Source organism: Danio rerio, chromosome 6, assembly GCF_049306965.1.
Source record: "Danio rerio strain Tuebingen ecotype United States chromosome 6, GRCz12tu, whole genome shotgun sequence".
Classification (NCBI taxonomy): Eukaryota; Metazoa; Chordata; class Actinopteri; order Cypriniformes; family Danionidae; genus Danio; species Danio rerio.
Window position 1 is genome coordinate 35,991,170 of NC_133181.1, and position 12,927 is coordinate 36,004,096.

At 36.6% G+C, this 12,927-nt stretch overlaps 1 protein-coding gene and 1 long non-coding RNA gene across 5 annotated transcripts in view; one reads left to right on the forward strand and one right to left on the reverse strand.

Moving 5' to 3' along the window:
- The window catches only part of pik3r3b (phosphoinositide-3-kinase, regulatory subunit 3b (gamma)), a 462,891-nt gene that overhangs the window by 372,846 nt on the left and 77,118 nt on the right, over positions 1-12,927 (forward strand). The window lies entirely within an intron of this gene.
- Positions 1,505-12,927, reverse strand: part of LOC141386311 (uncharacterized) — a 120,428-nt gene continuing 109,005 nt past the window's right edge. The window contains exon 3 of the long non-coding RNA XR_012408049.1: positions 1,505-3,813. This is a non-coding gene — a long non-coding RNA (uncharacterized lncRNA). The remainder of the gene's footprint in view (positions 3,814-12,927) is intronic.

Sequence of the window (12,927 nt, forward strand, 5' to 3'; positions counted from 1 at the left end):
CTTAAACCAACCTTAACAACATTTATACATCGAGTATGGCAACCAAAATCCAATGTCTAATAGATGTCAAATTGGTAACGTCCACACAGGATGTAATATCATTAGACGTTGATTTGTGGTTGGTTTTAGGTTCCATTGAAAAGTAACCAAAATGCAAAATTTGTCTGACATTGGACATTGTGATGTCGGCCTGGCGTTGGGTTCTGACGTCAACCCGATTTTCATTTCCTAACAAAATGCAACATTCCGGAATGTTGGAGTACAACGTCAGTCTGATGTCATGTTGACGTCCTGTGCCTGCTGGGTTGTTTTCATTTCCATGTGCTAGAACATGGTCCATTGTTTTTTGAACCCTATTGACTTTAAATTGTTTAGGGGAAATTACAGGGATTACATGAAAAATGCAAGGTAAATATAAACATGATATCTTGTTACACAGGAGAAAAAAAAAGTCATATTGTAAATGACACCACAGGTAACGATGACAGAATATTCAGTGTTAGGAGAACCCAGTTCATTAATCCTTTTTTATGTTACATTTGCTAAATATAACCAGTATGAGTATTCTCTACGAATTGAATCTTCCAAGCGTTCAAGAACCTCAATCTTCCAGTTAAGCAGCAGTATGTGTGCCAAAAGGGACACGTAATGCTCCTCAGGCACATTTCGCAAAACGATAGCACTCATTTGTGTCTTTCCCTTTTTCAATTAGGAAAATCTCAAAAAGAAAGTGAAGATCAACTACAGCTGCATCATTTTAGTGTGTACCATCTGCGCTTTGATTTTTTTATTTTTTTGGACACTTTTTGGAACTTTGAGGGACTTCTGTGGTCGGCTTTGCAGTGACTGTAGCTGAGTTTGCTTTCAGATTAATGGAAATTTACCCTGTGGTCTGTCATCAAAGCTGATCTCTCTCACGCTGCTTAAACAGCAACGAACAGGCTGCCAAGAGCTTCTCGAAGCCAGGAGAGCGTCTTTCACGAAGGCCTCATCAGACCTTCTCTCTGCCCTACTTGCTGTTATGGCTGTGTTGTTTTGTTGTCATGTTATCCGCTCACTGTGCTGCTTTATGTGTTCTTTCAGCACATATACGGTGGTAAAAGCCAAACTGCGGTTTGCAGAGGGGTAGTATAAACATAGATCTTGGAGGATTTGACTCGTACATCTAGGGTTTGAGTCATAAAGAGAGGAAGGAGCAAGAAGGAAATGTAGGCAGCAAGGGCCGGGTGTGTTTCCCAACGAACCCCCTGGGGATGCAGCTCTCGGCCAGCCTCCAGCCACTGCTTGCACCCACAGCTCTTTGGGCAAGCTTTGGCAGTCTGCCTCTTGTCTCTGGTGCTTTATTGATAGAACGCGTCTCCCAGGCCACACTCGTTTTGCCTAATGATGCTGTCAGAGAAAAATGCACTCCCAAGAAGCCACCAGTTCTCGACGTCGCACGCAACCTAACCAAGAACTTTTAATGCTTTTTTTATTTACTTTTTATTTTGTACCTTTTTTTTTAGATATGTAGGGGGCGCTTGGGAACTTCAACCAAAGATGATTTTTAAAGATGACCTGAGACTCAAAACTAAAAACTAAAATATATTATATGTCTTCATTGCATTGAGTATTTTGCTTTATAAAAAAGTTATTCCAGTTAAATACAAGTGACAATGGTTGTTATATGACAGACGCTGGACAACGGAGATGAGGATCCATGTGCAGTTTATTAGGCAGATTGGTCAGGCATGCAATGATCAAAACAGGTGTAAACGGGTACATGCAGACAATCTAATGTCGAGGTCAAATAAACGGCTCTGCGGTTTGTACATGCAGCAGGCAAGTAGGGTTGGGCGATGTCGACCAATTTGGCATCAGAGTATGTCTAATGTGAAACATCATGATGGACGATAGCATCGTCATTATAGGTGGCGGTGAATTATTTATTCATGATTAACTAATTAATTCATAACAAATTAATTATTTGTAGCCTACCGTTTCAACTACCTGACCCACATGGTCTTAGTTTTACCCATAACCAAATCATAAATTAATAAAAATAAGTTACACACAAATTATCACCTGCCAATCACTATTTCTGCGGGACTCTGGCATGAATAGGCAGATTGATCTGTGTCGTTATAATGTCGAGATTATAGAGTCGACAAACTTGGTTGGTAAAAAAGGTGCACAAAAAACAGTGGCCAACCAACTTTATTTGAGGTTTTAGCTAAAACGACTAAGTACAAGCCTGAAAGCGAAAGATAGAAGCAGTGTACTGATGCTGTGACACGTTACCTGATCGATTCAAAAGACAGAAGTGTCATTATATGGAGACAAGATTAATTAAATATCACATTTAACAGCTATGAGACGCAATCCAGCAGTATATCCTTGATAAAATGCCAGCTCAGCATCGTGATGTATCGGCGATGGACCATGGCAATATCTATCAACCCAACAGTACAGTCAAGATAAGCAATAAAATAAAGCAAGGACCAAAACACTGCTAGACAAGGCAATGGAAAATATGTCATAATATCACAGTTTTAACAGTTTTAACAGCAAAGTTTGTGTTTTTATGTGCTGTATATAAGCTCCATGTTATCAGTCCTTGAGCAGCTCCTAGCTGAGTGTGTGTAACCAAAGAAGAACTGGAACAGGTGTGAATGTGTGGTGCATGACAGGGTTTGTAGTTCTCCAGCGATCTGTATGGACTAGATCGATGGTGATTGTGACAATGCTAACATGCTTTGAATTAACAATACACTGATTTTGCTCTTTTGTAATTTACACTCTCTTGATCTAGAGGGTGCATTTCCTGCGAACATTTGCCTCTAACTAACCAATTTTACACAACTTTACTGCATCTTTGCCATTCATTCATTTATTTTTCTTCGACTCAGTCCCTTTATTCATCAGGGATCATCACAGCAGAATGTACTGCCAACTTATCCTGCATATGTTTTATGCAGCGGATACCCTTGCAGGTGCAACCCAGTACTGGGAAACACCCATACACTCATTCACACACATACACTATGACCAATTATTCAATTCACCTACATGGTGAACATGCAAACTGCACACAGAAATGCCAACTGACCCAGCTGGGACTTGAACCAGCAACCTTCTTGCTGTGAGCCAACGTGTCGCCCTGCATCTTTGCTATGTGAAGTTTATTTTCCTTACCACAGTAATTTAGTATGTATTCAACTTTCATTTTCAAGAATGACCTTTGGACTGGAGTACAAGACAAAACTACTGCTGTATTTTTTTTCTTTCTACTGAGCAATGTCATTATTAGCATTGATGCTTCTCCAAAACTATAGACATTACTTTTAAATGAGCTATGTTAGTTTAGTGTAGCAAAACTGTGGCCATGCATGTGAACAACAACAGAAAACAGAAAGTCCAATGCTTTTACCCCAAAACCAAAATATCAAAAATGTCCTATTGCTCAGTTTTTGCTTTGCTTTCACCACACTGTTAGTATTTGAGATGTCTCGTCAGGGTGAGGTCTGGTCAGGAGTTAGACATTTGGAGAAAAAAATCCCCTCAACCTCAGACTATTCAGTCCTGGGGCCACTGTTCCACCAGCTCTTTCCCAGGCTGCACCCTCAGTGACGTATTGCAGCATTCACAGCAAGTGCTACAGGAATAGAATGTGGTGCTGCTTGTACTGTATACTTACAGAAACATGCGGCTCTAGTGCGTGGCCAGTGGTGTGCCAAACTCTTTTCAATGTTTCTTCCCACATATATCTGGCTTGTTTGTTTATTTGTGGATTACATTGCTGAGGTCACCCAGGTTTATACTGAATGAATGGACCTGAAGGAAGAAGAAAGAAACAAAATCGGTATTGGTGGTTGCTGTGAAACCCCTTGGCTGTTGTTAAAACTGGATATCTAGCTTAAGCTGTGTTTTGGAGCACTGTAGATGGTCTAAACTGCTCATTAAACAGCTGACCATCTACCATGTTGCAATCTGCCATGTTGCACCAGCTTGGACCTTGACTGCTGTGATTTAAGGTCTGGGACACAATAGGTCAACGTCAAAGGACTAGAAACAACAAAAACCAACTGTGTTGTCTGCTAACTTTGGCAAAGTCCCAAAGAGCTGCATGTAAACACAACGAACGGAATATTGCTGACTTAAATATACAGTGCTCAGCATAAACGAGTACACTCCATTTTGAAAATGAATACTTTTATTCATTTCTCAGTTGCATTTGAACAAAACAGATTTATTAAACATAAGCATATTTACTAAAATAATATTTTAATCACAGAACATCTTTAGAAATGGAAAGATAATACATTTAAATTCATGGAAAAATATTACAAAAAAAATTTCACAAACATTTTTCACAAACATTGAGTCATTCAGCTCGAGAACATCTAGTTAATTGTCATCCTATACAAAATCGCCGCATCTAAGATCGGATTTTCTTTTAAAACAGCGATCTTCGCTGCCTGGCTGAGATACGATATCAAGTGGGTATCGGACCAAACAAGAAGCACTGCATTAAATTACATTTTTCAACACTATGCCTTTAAAATTCAATCATTTATTCATTTTCTTTTCAGCTTAGTCCCTTTATTAATATGGGGTCGCCACAGAGGAATGAACCGCCAACTTATCCAGCACACGTTTCTCGCAGCCGATGCCCTACCAGCTGTAACCCATCTCTGGGAAACATCCATACACACTCATTCACACTCATACTATCTGTACCACACCTGTACTGCATGTCTTTGGGCTGTGGGGGAAACCGGAGCACCCGGAGGAAACCCACGTGAACGCAGGGAGAACATGCAAACTCAACACAGAAACGCCAGCTAAACCAGCCGAGGCTCAAACCAGAAAACTTCTTGATGTGAGGTTACAGCACTACCTACTGCGCCACCGCGTCACCTTTCTTTAAAATATGAAAATTAATTTTACCCAAGTATTTTCAATGGAATTTTTGCCCTCGCCTGTGACTAATAACAGTGCCTGTATTTAAGCAGTCTTTCGTCTCTTTTACACTTTAACATCCAAATGGATGCTTAAATCTATTTACTTGATTGTATTTTAATTATATTACAGTGTCAATACTGTTAAAGGAACCTTACGGAATTTATAATAGTCACATAAATCTCTCATAAGACACATAAATCTCTCACCATTATTGGCTAAAAAACACTAGCTGTACATACAGCCCATTGTAAAAATGAGGGTACTTTCTAACCTCTTCAACATTCTCTGGTCTGTGAGGGCATGCATTGTTGCTGTACTGTAGCTTGGACATGTTCAATCTGTTTTCTTCATGGAGTATAATTTTGACTACACTGGTACCAACACCCTCAAGGCACAGTTTGCTTGCGGATAAATTACTACAAAAATAAACTGCAAATCCACTGTTACCTATAAACGGTGACGCACTTTTAAGCTACTGTAGTTGAAAATGCTTTTCTTTCATTTTTCAAGCAATTATGTGGTCGAATGCATTCATTTATTCATTTTCCTTCAGCTTAGTTCCTTATTTATCAGGGGTCACTACAGCGGAATGAACCGCCAACTATTCCAGCATATGTTTTACGCAGGGGATGTCCTTCCTGCCACAACACAGCACTGGAAAACACCCATACAGTCTCACATTCACACACACACACACACACTCATACACTATGGCCAATTCAGTTCATCCAATTATATTCAACTATACCACATGTCTTTGAAACTCCAGAGCACCCGGAAGAAACCCATGCGAACATGCAAAGTCCACACAGAAATACCAGCTGGCCCAGCTGGAACTCGAACCAACAAACTTCCTGCTGTGAGGCAACAGTACTAACCACCAAGCCACCGTGTTGTCCCTGGAATGCATTCAAACAGCCATAAAAATAGCTATACTCCTGACCTATTTCTTAATTATTATCGGACATGTTAAAGAGCAATATCAAGACATGATTTAAACCTTGCTGAATGTAATTCTAAGCCTAGTTTAAGGGTTAAAAAATGCAAATTTCTCTTAACAAAAAAAAACATTTTTGTAGACGTCAGTACAGAAACAAAAGCCACTGCTCTTATTTACTTTAAAATATTGCATTTTAGATTAGTCTTTTGTTGTAAGAAACAAAAGAACAATGGACGTTACGTCGAAGATAATAATTAAATTTTCTAATCAGCAAAGAAGACGAAGGTGGCCTTCTTGTACAATTAACAATGTCCTTTCTTAATACCCAATCCATAGGCAACCTTAAGTCAAATGGGCTTACCCTACCAAAGCCGGCTGACATGAAGATGGCAAGATGGCAAATTACCTAATTCCATTCAGTCACAATGAACGTTAATGTTAATCCATCAAGATCCAACTATTAACGGTGGAAGCCAACTTAACCACTCTAATGATCTTTACTTCTACCTCTGTGTTTTTGGTCTAGCTATGCAAAGACATTAAGAGGCTCAGTTTGAGACCTCTTTAATACCTTACCTTTAATACCTTGAGAGTATTACTCACGACCGGCACTGGTCAGTTAAATTGTAGGTTTGGGTTGGTGATTGCTGGGTAAATGGTTCATCGAGAGGTGACAGGATTGAGAGTGAGAAAAGAAAGAGAGAAAGCATGCAAAAATCCTCACACCTCAACGGATTTCTCTTATTTTAACAACCTAAATGCAAAGCTCTCAACGACAAAAACATATCTTAAACTGAATCTGGGTCTTGATTATCCTCAGATGACCCTGGCTAACTGATTTATGTTTAATGTTCCTTGAAGTGGCTCTGGGACACTAAAATCTCTGCCTGCTGATGCTGACTGCGGCAATCAAAGCGAAATCTGGCCAATACTGACCTCACTACTCCACAAATTCTTTAACCAAGTCAGATCAAGAGCCTTTAGATCTGCGAGACTTTTAAGGCTTCTGGATTTCTGTAGGTTCTGAAGTACTTAGTCTTTTTATCTTTCTTTTTTATGGGCTTTGGATTACCCAGGGGTTTTATTGTTAAGATGTGTTTACACAAGAGGAGAGCTGATATGCTTTATGGCCCTGATAAAGGTTTATGACTAAAAAAAAAAGCAAGTATATTTGCTGGCAGAACTCCTTACCTTTTCAGAGTTTAAATAAAATGGATGGTGTATAAGAGGTTATTAACACAACAACATTTTCAGCCAAAACGGAACACTTGTTATGCATTTTGCTAGTGCATTTACATAACAACTGCATTTTGGACACTAAACATTGTAAAATTGTTTCAAAGTGTGTTTTTGAAAACGGCACTGTTATCGTTTCAGAGTAAACATCCAATATGGAAATATTTGAAAACTGTTAAATATGAAACTATTAAATATTTGGAAAGTCATGCTTGTCCATAGTACATTTTAAACTTTTATTCTTTAGCAGTGTGTGTTGGTTTTAAAGGCAAGTGCACATAATCAAATGCAACAATGGCAGAAAACATGGTAATTTGCTTCTTTAGCAATGCATGGATTTACTTCCCGAATATTACGACAAACAGCAGAGATTCCTCTTAAAATGTACATACTGCAAATTCTGAATACACATCTGCGTCAAATGTCTTTACAAAGTGATTTTGGATCAGACCTGGGAGAACAAATGTTTGGTGAATGAGTTAATTTTTTACTCTTCAGGTACTGCTTACTAACTGTTTACTATTAACAAAGTGACAGTCCCAACTCTAAGCCTGGCACACACTACCTGACAAAAGTCTTTGAGCCCAGAGCAACAAATAATAACTTGATTTCTTTCTTCATTTGGAAAAGTGGCAGAAGGGAGATTATTCAAATGAATCATCTGTTGAACTGCATCCCAATCATCACAAATACTGCAGAAGACCTACTGGAACCCACATGGACCCAATATTCTTACAGAAATCAGTCAAGTTTGGTAAAGGAAACTCGTAATTTGGGGTTACATTCAGTATGGGGGCATCTGCAGAGTGGATGGCAACATCAACAGCCTGAGGTATTATAACATTTGTGCTGCCCATTACATTACAAACCACAGCAGAGGGCAAATTATTCAGCAGGATATCACTCCTTATATTTCAGTCTCCACATCAAAGTTCCTGAAAGCAAAGAAGGTCGAGGTGCTCCGGGATTGGCCAGCCCAGTCACCAGACATGAACATTATTGAACATGTCTGAGGTAAAATGAAGGAGGAGGCATTTAAGATGAATAAAAAATGTTGATGAACTCTTGAATTTTCTTGGCCATTTCAGATGATTTTAATAATTATTTGAGTAATTGCAGAGATGTATGGATGCAGTCCTCCAAGCTCATGAGAGTCATACACAATATTCTTTTTCCACTGCAGCATGACTTTATATTCTATACTGTAAATTATTTCTGTTAAGTGACAAAACTTTTGTCTAAGCACAGTCAGACCTTGGTGTCCTAATTAAATAATTAAAAATCAAGGCGTGATCTTATTTTATTTTGGTAAAATAAACATAACCTAGAGGCTTTCGCCTTTCATATACAGTAAGCCACTTCTGATACCAAATGATCAACTAGAGTCAAGTCATTGTTTGTTGTTCCTATAACTTGGATAGGCAACAAAACTTTTGTCAGGTAGTGTATGTATAAAAATTGGACAGTTTTTGAAGATATGTGTAAACACAAATCACTTTGAAAACATTCAACCTTACAGTAGGGAGTATTCTTTACATCCAAATAATCTATTTTTGTCCTATTTTAAAGAAGTTTACAAACAATTGCAGAGCTCAAAAGTTTAATGTCTCTAATAGAAACTTTAGAGTCATTCAAAAGTTTGCTAACTTTCATAGACAGGGTTCATTTTATCCTAATTGTATTGCATTTAACTACCTACACTGTAAAAAATTATTTGTTTAAATTTATCTGTAAAATTACTTTGTTATAACTGTAAAAGTTTAATAAACAGATAAAAACAATGTCCTGAAGCTGGTTGCAGTGAATTTTAAGTTTTTTTTTTTTTACAATGTACTTATTAAATACAAACAAAGTCAATATTGTATTAAAGAGTCTCTAATTAACAAATTTGATAACTTGTAGATAGTATTTAACATGTTATACAACTATTTGATTTCTCTACACCTGATACAAATTGAATTTTATTTTATTTTTTGGAAAGATAACTTTCTGGTAACTTTTTTAATTGGTAACTTTTTGTAGATAATCTTTATTACATCAAATAAAAAATATCATTGGAATATAATTTATTTTAAATAACATTGCTATTTTAAATTATAATTAGGTCCATCTATTTTAAATCATTTATATTTAATTAGTGAAATTAACTAGCAGTTTTAAATTAAATAAAAATCCTAACCTCTAACAAACTGCTCTGCTTTGCTGTTACAGAAAAAAAAAAAATTAACATCATGAAAGTAATTTTTTTTTCCTCATGCAATTTATGCAAAGAGGCTGACAGCCTGTACACAGCTAACATGGGTCAACCACTAGATTGTCTGTCTAGACGAGGCTTAGCGGTAATGTACACTTGGCTTAGATGTGTTGCGGGGGCCTTTTTAGTAGCTTTCGCATCTAATTTCCATTCTGTTGTCAATTCAACGTAAGCAGTATACATTTTATAAAGTAAAAAAGAAACAAATAAATAGTAATAATATAAAAAATAAAAAATCACAATATTATAGTATAATTTTAACATATTTAATAATAAAGTATTGCTTTGTTTCTGTAGTCTTGTCCCTTGACAGGACCGCAGTGGATAGACACCGTCTCTGGACATTTTCTGACACTATCCTCGCTGTATATGCATTTCTTGCTTCACTGGAGCGTCTGTCTTTTACCACAGCTTGCGTGCATGTTCGACACCCCTCTACTGCAGGGCAGGGAGGGGTTTAAGACCATAAGGATTCATTGGACAGGAGGTCCCAGAGAGACAGCCATCATCCCAAAGTGACATGCTTACCCACTGCTTCTGACAGGCTCTACTGTAAACCAGCAAAACTTGTCCTTGCCGTGCAGTGTGTAAAAATGTGTGTGTGTAACTGAGAGATGAAAAAAGAGAGGTTGTGAGTGGTTGCACTTCAGGCAAGGGATTCCATCGCGTGCTTTCTCTGCCGTCCTCTCACGCGAGCCCAGACGTCTGGCTGAGAGCTGTGAATCTGACCTGAGGCTCTCTCTCCGGAGAGATCCAGCAGATACTGACAGCACTCTTCATCTGACAGAAGGCAGGCATTGATCTGTTCACCTGGTGGCACGTGAATACCAAACACAACAGGTGGAACACTAACATTTTAGTCTCTGTCAGTTTTTAGTAGGGTTATGTCTTGCCTGATTTCTTTTTTCAAATCTTTGGAATAAGGGTGGTTGATATTAATTTTATATTATTTTTTTTTTGTGTAAGCATTGTCACTTACATTGTTGCAAATATCTGCATAGGGATTAAAAATAAGTCAACCCACTAAGGACATTTTCAAGTCTAATATAATTATTTATTTATTTATTTATTTTATTATTCTTTTTTTACATGAATATACAATTTAAATTAAATATAAACACAAATGGAAGAAAAATTGAAGACCCATCTAGCCAAGCTGTAATTTAACGTAAGTAACAGTTACAGTACTAACAGTACAGTAGCAAAAAAGGAATTCCTGGTATGTTACAAAGTTCAGCTTCAAATGTCAGAATTTTTATTTATTTAATTTTTTTGCAGAAATATGACCACTATTTGCCTTCAGTGCCAAAAAAAAGACACCTCTGTTGAGAATTACTGCATGTCAAGAACTATCATGAGATCGCTACAATACATTTCACTAGAAATGTTACATTTTGACAGGATACTTATAAGCCTGGAGTCGTGCCTGTCATTGTCTGCCATGCACTTGCAGTGTCTGCACATTAAAAAAAAAACATTTCAAAGAATTGAGATCAATAAAATGCCTTTATACTCATTTACAGTACTTGATATCCATTTTTCCCTTCACAAATGTATTTGTAAACACATTATGTCGGTGGTTATTGCTATCATGACTAGTGCTGTTTTTCTATCTCTGTATTTTTTCTACTATGAAACGAACAGTACTGCAAAAATAATTCAAAGCACATGTGTGAGCTCTTGGACATTTCATGTGCAGATAGAAAATGAAGCTGCATGCAGTACATACAGTATGCAGGTTAACAATAATTGTAAAATATTTATAATATGGCTGCACGATATTGGCATACTATGCCATTGCAATTGTTTTTCTGCAATATATATTGCGATGTAAATTACTTTATCACCTCTATTTGGAAATAATTTAGTAATTTAGTTTGACGGATTGAATCATTTGCATAAAAACTATTTTCAAGCATTGATGAATACAAAGTGAAAAAGGGCTTTACAATTTTTCTCAGGAGTCTTTACAGTATTCAGCTACAGAAATGAAATAATAAATTGTAAAACAACACTGACTTTATCTTATTAATAATTCTCTGAACTTAACCTTTATTAAAGTTAGGTCTAAAATTTCTTGAGCCTGAATGCTTTAAAATCTCCTGAAGTGCTCACACAAACACAGGCCATAAAAACACATGCAAGTGATAATGTTTTACCTGATTATGGTTACACTTTGCATTGCAGATCTTGCGATGTCACCACTGTGTATATGCACATTGCGATGTCGATGCTGAAATGATATATTGTGCTGCTCAAATTTTTAATACTTTCTGGTTAATGATAGCCTGTTGATTTTCTTTTAAATAAAAAAAAGAATGTTTTCAATCTGCTACTTCCCTCACCTCAGTCGACAGCTTATTTATGTGGCACTGACTTCTGATATGGTCCAAATACATACCCTACAAGCCTATTTAATATACCTAACCAATTTTCAAATTTCTTCGACAAATTTCCTTCTGATGAACTTGTAAAACTATAGTGGTTTAAGTGATAATGGCAAAATGATACAAATTTATAATGACAATAATTAATATTTTGGGACTACATTATGATTCTTAAAGGGCACTATTATGAAACTTTTTTTATAAGAGGTTTAAACACCGTTTTGTGGCAACAATGTCTGAATATAGCCAGCCTCTAATGGTAAAAAAAAATTCTATTTTCTATAATCACACTTGATAAAAAAAAAAAAAAAAAAAAAAAACTGGTTGCAGAAACATTTTGATTGACATTTTCCCTTTGTACATGTCACCAGAGGGGAAAAGCCGCGCTCAATACTGATGATCTCTTTCTCATTAGCATAAACAGCCCTGAGTGAGAAACTGTTCACCATTAGTTTTCACAGTGCCTGTTGGAGATAATTTCAGCGACCAAGAGGCTTTATACAGTAAATGTGAAGTTTTAGGATGCACAAATGAACACTCAAGACTCCATAGGTATTTTATAACTTCATCCTCTTTTGAAAAGAGCAAATTAAAGCAACAGTCACCAATATAACAATTTAGATCAAATCCTAAAAAAGCAGTTACAACAGTGTTGGATAAGTTACTTTAAAAAAGTAATAGATTACAAATTACTGACTACTACTGGAAAATTGTACTCTGATAACATACCTATAAACAATACCAAATAAACTGCATTTCTTTCAGTGTTTTAATATTCACTGAAAAACATTATGAGTTGATTATAGCAGCTTGACATAATTAAAAGACTTTAAGAGTTCTTAAAATTTAAAAAACTTTAAATTCTCTCATCATTCACTTGTTCCAAGCCTGTTTTTTTCTTTCTTTCTTTCTTTCTTTCTTTCTTTCTTTCTTTCTTTCTTTCTTTCTTTCTTTCTTTCTTTTTCTTTTTTTTTTGAACACAAAGAAAGACATTTAGAAGAAGACTGGACACCTGTAACCATAGACATCCATATGAAAAAGCACTGCAGTGTTTGGGTGTTCTAGGTTTGTCTGAGGTACTGAAATGTTTACATTCCATACAAAGTATGAAGCTGACTGGTCAGTTCTTGTCACATGACTTGGGGTTTTCAACTGGATTTGCATGG